Raw genomic sequence first — 9,473 nt, forward strand, 5'->3', positions numbered from 1 at the left:
CTTTATATTGGAAGCACCCATTTAATTTCTTACATATAGATGGTGTAATATAAATGTTTATTCAATTAAATTGAATTGAATACTCCTACAAAATGATTTTCTCTAAAGTAATGAGCCATTATAAAGCAAAACTTAGCTGGAAACACCCTCTTTTATTCTCTACTTCAAAGAAGAGTCGCCAGTTATTTCCAAATTACATTTTTGTCCTCCTATTGGGACACTCAGGTACAGGAATTTTCATTTGGTCTAGGCTTCTAACTCTCCCCTTCCATCAGAAGGGTGGGAGTTGTCCGGGTCTTCATTTGCTACAGTGAATGCCCAGATTTAGTCTTGAGCTGAAATGGTCCCTGTCTTCTTGGGTCATCTCTGTAGTATTTTAAGAATTAATAAAAGTAAAAATAACATAAAAAGAAAATTATAAAATTAATAAAAACCATCATTATAAGATCAACTTACTATGTATTAAATAAATTTTAAAAAATAAAATCAACACAAATAGCTTGTGGAGGTTCTAGTTATGGAGAAATCCTAATATTTGGACAAAGAACTGTATCCTCCATTTGCTCTGGGTACAGAATAAAAATGTAGGCATGCATCGGAAAGCAACTATATTTTTATCAGATATTTTTATATGGAACAAAATCAAGAACTAGAAATAACTTCAAGAAACATTGAGAAAAAGAACATAAATGTACCTGCTAGCCCCAGGCATCAGGTAGAGAGCTGTGTGGGAGGTGGGGGAAAAGAATCAATCAAACCATTTCATAGTTTGTTTTTCAGTTCTTAAAGGGACAGTCCCAAGTGATGACATTAGTCTGAGTTCTTTGTAAGAGAAAGTGGAGGCTTGATTACTGAATCCAGACTGTCACAATTACTACTTAAACCTAGAACTCACACAGTAAGACACCTGGAAGGAATGGATTACCATGCAACTGTTACAGAATACAGTATATAGTCCTCCTGGAGATCTTTTCTTTGTTCTTACAGAGAATTTCTAAAGATTATACTAAAAAATTTACCATCCTTTCTCCTAAATTTAATTCTAGTTTCTTCCATAATAAAAGAGAACACCATCTCTATAAAAATAGAAATTCAGGATTAGAGAACCAGTCTAAACATGTTTTCAATGGAGAGAACTGGGCCTGTAGTCAAAAAGGCTCAACTACAAGAGTTCAAATTCAATTTCAGATGCTAACTTTAGTTTACTTAGTTGATCCTGGGCAAATCAGTTTATCCTGCCTCAGTTTCCTTATCTGGAAAATTAACTGGTAATGGCAAACCTCTCCAGTATCTCTGCCTAGAAAACTCCAGATGGAACAAAGTCATACACAACTCAACAATAACAACTAAACATTTCTCACTAACAAATGAAAGAATTAAATAAAGATTTTCAATATCCAGTGAGGCAGTTTCAATATAGTAAACATGAAAATACTGTCCAAGTTTATTAATAAACTAGGGAGTCCCAATGTGGGGTATATATACCTCTCATTAAGTATAAGAAGGTTGGCGAGGGGATATGGGGATTGTTTAGTAAATAACTATATTATCCTATTGAAATTAATCAATCTTATCTTTTTATTTATACCCATATACATGATAAAATCTCAAATTTATATCCTTTCATACTGAATAGGGAGTACAGGAAGATTTACTGAAAGTCAAGAGGCATGGGAATTGAGGAAGAATGGGAATTTTTAGTACATAAAGTTAGATCAATTTTAATTACTAAGGGGATACTTTATAAAATTAGCCAAAAATACAACAAATATATTGATATGGATGCTATATGAATAACAAAATTCATATAGGATAAGAAAAAGGTCAAGAATATGTTGCCAAATCATGAAAAAAATAACAAAGGGTGTTTAGCATGACCAGATATCATACAAAGCAGTAACTATTAAAAGTATCTGGAGCTGGAATAAGAAACAAAAGAAAAAAATAAGCAAAGAAGCATAGAAGAAACTTAGTTTAGTTGACTAGTTTTTAATCAATCCAAGAGCACAAAATGCTGGAGAAAGAACTCTTTGTTCAATAATCATTCTTGGGAAATCGGATACAAGTATAGCAGGACGTATTTAATTTTGACAAACATTTGGCAAGTGGCTAATATATAATAGGTTCTAGACCCTGAGCTAACTGAAACCAAATAAATAGGGCTTACATTCTATTGTGTATAAAATGTGCCTGGACAAATATATACAAAATTAATCTGAAGTTATTTCAGAAAGCAAAGTAACACTAACAATTAGCAAACTCTTGTAGGAGGTAGTGCTAAGACTGAAGCTTGGATGGGAACTAGGGATGCCAAGAGATGAAGATGAAGAGAGAAAAATTTCTAGATATGGGAAACAGTGTTAAAACATGGCAGTGAGATGTTTGTAAGGGAGGGTAAAGGAGGGGGGAGGGTTGTGAAGAATAGTAATTACACTAGTTTAGCTAGAATGTAGTATGTGTAAGAAGTAAAATGGATTTAGACCAGCATCTTATATCATGTAATCATAGTCAGTTCCAAATGTTTTAAAAAGTATAAATGTAAACAAATATAAATAAGATCATGCATTTTAAAAATTAGAGAATGGAGTTGTAATATTCCTTACTCTAGATGGAATAATTAGCTAACCACAAAAAAAGAATAGAATAATAGACAAAATAAATTGTTTCGATTTATAAAAATAAAAGGTTTTATACGAATAGGATGTTAACTGTGTGTCAGGCTCTGGCTTGGGTTCAGTCCAAGGGAAATTTGACCCAGAGAAGAGGGGCTCATACTTTTCTCACTTTCTCTGGTTCATTTTTGTTCTATTCAAATCTTTTGAACAAAGCTTAGGCATGATTTTAGCCTTAAGTCTAGGGTATTATTACAATTGAAATGAAGCTAAACTGAGAGACAAAGTTTTAATCAATTTGTTAACTAGGCTAGCAGTAACCAACAAATTAGGTCTATGATGTCTCAATAACCAAAGACATTGAGAAGAGCAAGTAGTGCCCTTTAGAAACAATTAGCAAGGTTATATAGCAAAATCTCAAGAAACATAGATGTGTCTTCTTCTGCTGGACTATTGATAACAATCAGAATTGAGATTATATCATTTGGACCTCCCTTCTGAAACTCTTTTAACCACAATCAAGACTTGTGATCTAAGATCCAAGCCAAAGACTCCTAGGCAATAGGAGTTGCCCCAGTACTTTAAAATGTAGAGATTTGACCTTTTAAATTAATCAGGTTTCTCTGGAAAATGGATGATGAGTGGGATTACTAAAGCAGAAGTAATTATAAGACAAAAGCTTGACCTTTAGGCAAGTTTCTCCATGGATACTGGGTGAAGAATTTTTTAAAAAAAATTATTATTTATTTTAAATTCATTTGTTTATGGGGGCAGCTAGGTGGCGCAGTGGATAGAGCACCAGCCTTGAATTCAGGAGGACCCCAGTTCAAATCTGGTCTCAGACACTTAACACTTCCTGACTGTGTGACCCTGGGCAAGTCACTTAACCCCAGCCTCAAAAAAAAAAAATTCATTAGTTTATTTAAATAAATAAAAATTTAAATATAAATAGAAAATTTAGATATAAATTAAGAAAAAGAAAATGGAAAAAGAAAAAGAACATTATCATTTGTACAGAAGAAATAAGAGGAATCAAAAATATGAAATAATAAATTTCCATTTCAAGAAAACCTATATAATAAATACTACACATTGTATTCAGAACTGTCCATCTTTTCTTTGCTTCTTTGTAAGTTTTATTTTGTTCTTTGCTGTGTACTTTTTATTCTTTTTTTCCTTTTTCTCTCTTCTCTCCCAAGAATGCTACAATTAAGTATGGATATATTTATATATGTCACATGCATGTAGATACATATATATGTACATATACCCATACATATACATACATATAGATAGATAGATATAGCTATCTATAATCATACAGATATATACACATTTACATTCATATACATCTATATAAGGTTGTACTACACTTGTTTGTCCTGAAGGGGGATAACTTTGTCTTTCTTAAGTCCAAGTCTTTCCATATTTTCCTTAATTAAACTCATATTTCTATACCATAGCAATAGTCTGACTTTATAATATTTAGTTTTAAATAGTTTAAAACAATATGGATTAATATGGCTGACATAAAATGTAGTTTCCCTATTTTCCTTCTTTTGATCACATCTATTTTAGCATTCAATTTTTCTAATATCAGTGGTTACTACCCTGCTTTTTTACTAATGAATTCTACTCCTGGTCATCATTATTATGTTTGTATGTATCTCTTTATTTCCTATCTCGACTGACTTCTCTGCTTTACTTCTACTTATTACTTTTTCTTGCTGTTACTTAACCAACCATACCTCCAAGGACCCTGCCCTTATCCTCTCCCTGTACCCTTTCCCTTTCTCTTTTATCCATTCTTACACACATTTCTCTTTTTTACCTATTCTTATACACAAGCACAAAATTCTTAAGAGAGTGATAAGCTCAAGAATTCTTTTTATTTAGTTTTCAGGGAATTAATATTCTCTATTGACATTTGAGTGTTTTTAATATGAAATAGCAGCAACTCATATGTCTTGTTGGCCACCTGATCTGATAGAAAAAACTTACTATAAAAGAAGAAAAAAAGAGGGAAAATACTCTCCTTACTTTGACTTCAGGCATGAGTTATTTAACAGCCAATAATTTACGAAATGTGAAGTATGAAGATAGGTTTATGATTGGTTAGTTGAGAAAATATTTTGTTAGAAAACTGAGTTAAGAGGATACCACCTTAGCCTATACTAAGATAACCCTCTTGACCTATCTTGTAATTTCTACCTTAGCTTCCCAGAATACCAATGTAACATTTAGGGTTATTTGATAACTATCTATTATTGTTTATCTCATGCTATCATATCACTTTAAATCACATTATGGAGTTTCTGATATATAAATATGTAAAATTCTAATTAAGGTTAAAGCGTACTTCTCAGAAAGGAGCTAGAAGCTACTGCTTTTTATATGTTCTTTCATTAGTATTTCTCACATTTATACCAATGAGATCAGTGGGTTTAAGTATCACATATGCTTAACAGCTTCTCATTCCACAAATTGGCAAGGCCTACTGGTTTTTAATCTTAGAACATTTACCTAAATAGTAAGAAGTTAAAGCTATGAAGTGAAACTCTCCTCTTTGTAATTTCTATCTATGATTTTATGGTTATGAGGAACTTTAAAATATATTGTTATTCCCAACCAAAATTATAATGCCACACTCCATCCTGGGTATGGGACAAGTTCTTAAGAGCCAGATAAGTTTAACTTGTGAAATTTTCTAAAGATTCACTGATACTCAAGTCATTTGCAGTTTCAATACATCTTTTTGCTGTCTCGGGGTCCAATTCCCTTTTTTGTTCTCATACCTCCAAAACAACAAATTTGCCATTCTTTGGGGTAAAAGTGATGAAAAGTTGATCCACTTTTCAGAATTTAGATTGAGTTTTCTTTTTTATATTCAATATTCTACTCCTTTCTTTAAAATATCTAGTTATTTTCTGCATAATATATTCAGGTATATCCTATAATTTTCAAATTAAGAGAGTTGCATCTTTCAGTTTTTAACAGCATTGCTTATATAATGATAGCATACATTTTTAAATATTAATTTTGGCAGTCTAAATTGATTGCATCAAGATCAATATGGAGAAATCTTGATCAAACTATATTTTAAGGATAAAACATTAGGGACAAATGATGTCAAATGTTGGATGACAACATGAAAATTAAGCTTAACAACAATAATAAATTTTACTTAAGCTTCTTAAAAATAAGGACTACTCACTCTCAAGTCACTCCTTGATATAAACAAATTACTCTTCTTTTAGGGTCAAGAAGCAAGTTAAATTTGCAAATTGTCTTTGAAATCTTACTGAAAAAGTAAAAACAAACAAACAACAGCCATCTCCCTAAAACAATGAAGGCAGTCTGCATGTAATCTTTTCTTCTACTAAAACAAAGACAATTCTGAGCTACTGCAAAGGCATAACACCCAGTTTTCACACACACTCTATGTTTAAGACTGATAATTTTTATGCTTATACCTATCCTAACTTTTCAAGGCCCACAAGACAAGTTAGTATAATGTATCCCAACACAGAAACACAAAAGATACAAACAGAGAGACACAAACGAACAAATAGGCACAAGACTAATAAAATTTTGTAAGGTCTCTTATAATAGAGACATGGGATCTCAGAGAATGCCATTAGAAATGAACCCCTTTCTTTTTTTTTTAATTGAAGCTATTTATTTTCAAAACATTGTACACAAGGATAATTTTTCAACACTGACCCTTGCAAAATCTTTTGTATCAATTTTTCCCCTTCCCCCCACTCCCTTCCCTAGATGCCAAATAATCCAATAAACATGGTAAAATATATGTAAATCCAAAATAGGCACACATATTTATACAATTATCTTGTTGCATAAGAAAAATCATATCAAAAATGGAAAAAAATGAGAAAAAATAAAATTCAAGCAAACAACAACAAAAGAATTGAAAATGTTATATTTTGATCCAGAGTCAATTCCCACAGTCCTTTCTCTAGATATAGATGGCTCTCATCATCACAAGATCATTGAACTGGCCTGAATCATCTCATTGTTTCTAAGAGTCCTGTCCATCAGAATTGATCATTTTATAATCTTCTTGTTGCCGTGTACAAGGATCTCCTGGTTCTGCTCATTTCCCTCAGCATCAGTTCCTGTAAGTCTCTCCAGGCCTCTCTGAAATCATCCTGCTGATCAATTCTTATAGTACAGTAATATTCCATTACATTCACATACCATATCTTATTCAAGCAATGGGCATCCACTCAGTTTCCACTTCCTTGCCACTACAAAAAGGCTGCCACAAACATTTTTGCACATGTGGGTCCCTTTCCCTCCTTTAAGATCTGCTTGGGAGATAAGCCTAGTAGAAACACTGGAGCAAAGGGTATACACACTTGAGCATAGTGGAACCCATTTCTTAAGGACTACATGCTTCAGCTGAGTAGTAGTCACATTTGTAGTCACAGGCTTGATTCTAATAGATCTGATGAAGTTTTGGGAGCTCCTAAAAGGAGCCTCTTGGACAGTTCATGGCATTCAAACTGGTGACTAGTTTTAGTGCCTGAAGTTAAAGGTTAAGGGAAAAACTCTTTAGGTTGCCCAGAGATGTTGGTGCTTTGGACACAAGTGAATCCCTCCCACAGATACAAGGAGGCATCAGATTTCCCTATTGATCTTTTCTTTCTATGAATCAGTTCACAGTATCATACTCAGCATCAGAATGGCTGTCTTAGGGGTGATTGTGTTGTTTGTCTGGGGATATAGTTTATAAAATAATGGAAGAGAATATTTAGGGCAATTTTTTTCTTATCAGTTATTTAAATATATAAAATGGAATCACAAGATACACATTAAACATCAGTGATGAAATTTCAAAAAGAAATGAGTGTGCACACGTAAAAGATGAAGCTTTTAAAATATAAATTGTCTGCAGCTTTAATTACCCTTTATTTAACTGGGGATTATGTTTCCAAATTTAATAAGGATTTCACCAACCTTTTAAAAGTATTTCTGTTTTCAGACTTATTAGGGCTTCCCCATAAAGCCCTACTGGGGTATGTCTATTTATCCTTCCTCTGCCTAAATCAGGAGCCTCCCCTGACGTGAGGAAATTGCCAGTTGATCTCATTAAAATACAGACAGGACACCAACACCAACAAACAGTTTGAGCTTCTCTAATAGTGTGTAGGACTTTCTTTGCTTCAGAAACATTGGAACTCATGAGTACAATTGGTGCCCCTCTTTGGTACAATTTTTGGTGGAGAAATCTTTGCTACAATCTTCTTTCCACCCTCTCCTTCTCTCCCCACTCCTGCCTCCCAGGTGCAAATGTCATTTGAGCATTCTGGGCCCCTCACTTCCAAGAGGTTACTCTGGGATCAGTCTTCCACCCTTAGTCCCTTCATGGTCGCCATTCAATCAGGATTAAAATTAAGGTAAACCAAGAGACAAAGCTATGAGCATGTTAGCCAGGCTAGCAGTAACCAACAAATTGGATCTAGAGCCTCTCAATAACCAAATACATTGAGTGAGAATTGACAAGGTCTTTAATGATTATTAGCAAGATGACAACAAAATCTCTAGCAACATAGGTGTGTTTTCTACTAGTTGGTTAATGATGGGTGACATAATCAGAATTGATATTACATTGTTTGAACTTTCTCTTCTAAAACTCCCTTAACTACAACTAAGACCTGTTTTTTTTTATGGGAGTTACTATAATAGTTTAAATTGAAGACGTTTAATCTCTTAGATTTATCAAGTTTCTCTAGAAAGTGGGTGATAGTATTGCAAGACAAAAGCTTGACTTTTAGGCAAGTTTCTCCAGGATATGAGTAGTGAATGAAGTTTACAAAGGGAAGGAACCTCAAAAGGGAATGCTAAATCTAATTGAATAAAGTTTTAGCAAAATAGAATTTTTTTTTTCAGTTTTAGTATCCTTTTAAAGGGATTAACAAAGTACCTTTTAGAAAATCTAAGTGTACAAAGTAAATGAGGTATAAAATAGCTATTTCCTCTACAACAGAAGAAATGTCTAAAATGCAAAAAAATTCCTAACTCTGCATTAACAAATATATAAAAATGAAACAATAACCTATCATCTATTATATTCTCCTGCAGGTTAAAGACAATTTTGTAAGACTACTAAAAAAAATTGTTCACATTCACCTCATATCTGTACTGTCCAAACAATTCACAAAGTCCAGTTCTTCTGACCAGCTAGCAGAAGCTCTTTAGTACTTTCAGTCACAGATTCCTCTTGATTCTTGTGGAATATTTTCAAGAAGACAATTTGCCTCTATCACCATATGTATTGCTCCTGAGTTTTGGAGCACCTATCTTTCAAGATTAATTACCTATGCTTAGGAAAACAAAGCAACAGAGGCAGCAAGGGACTTAAAGTTCAGTCTCAGGCTCTTGGCAAACATATGTTTTCATTGTGATGTACTCGTAGTTTGCACAGCTTCCTAGGAGTGGGAAAAGCCCCTTTCCTTTCAGCTAGAAGCACAATGGAGAGCTGTCATTGGCAACAACCCAAAAAAAGAGAGGAGAATTTATCCTTATTTTTTGTATAAATTACTAAGGCAGTATAAGGTATAAGGACTAACGCAGTCCTTCCTAGTTTCATCATCAATCATCTGTCATGTAACTGCAGGATATGGAGACACTTTGGGATCAATCTAGTTACTGGTCATTTCTAGCAAAGCCCAAGCATGAGGTCTACTGTAATAGCTGGACACATACTCAGCCTCATCACTATGGTTACAAGTGTGCAGCAAGAATAAAAGGAAAAGCTATGATCTGGGAAAAATCTTTGCACAAAATATTTTTGAACAAAGTCTGACATCCAAAATCTATAGGGGAATGACATAGTTC

Source organism: Sminthopsis crassicaudata, chromosome 3 (genome assembly GCF_048593235.1).
Source record: "Sminthopsis crassicaudata isolate SCR6 chromosome 3, ASM4859323v1, whole genome shotgun sequence".
In the NCBI taxonomy this organism is placed as follows: Eukaryota; Metazoa; Chordata; class Mammalia; order Dasyuromorphia; family Dasyuridae; genus Sminthopsis; species Sminthopsis crassicaudata.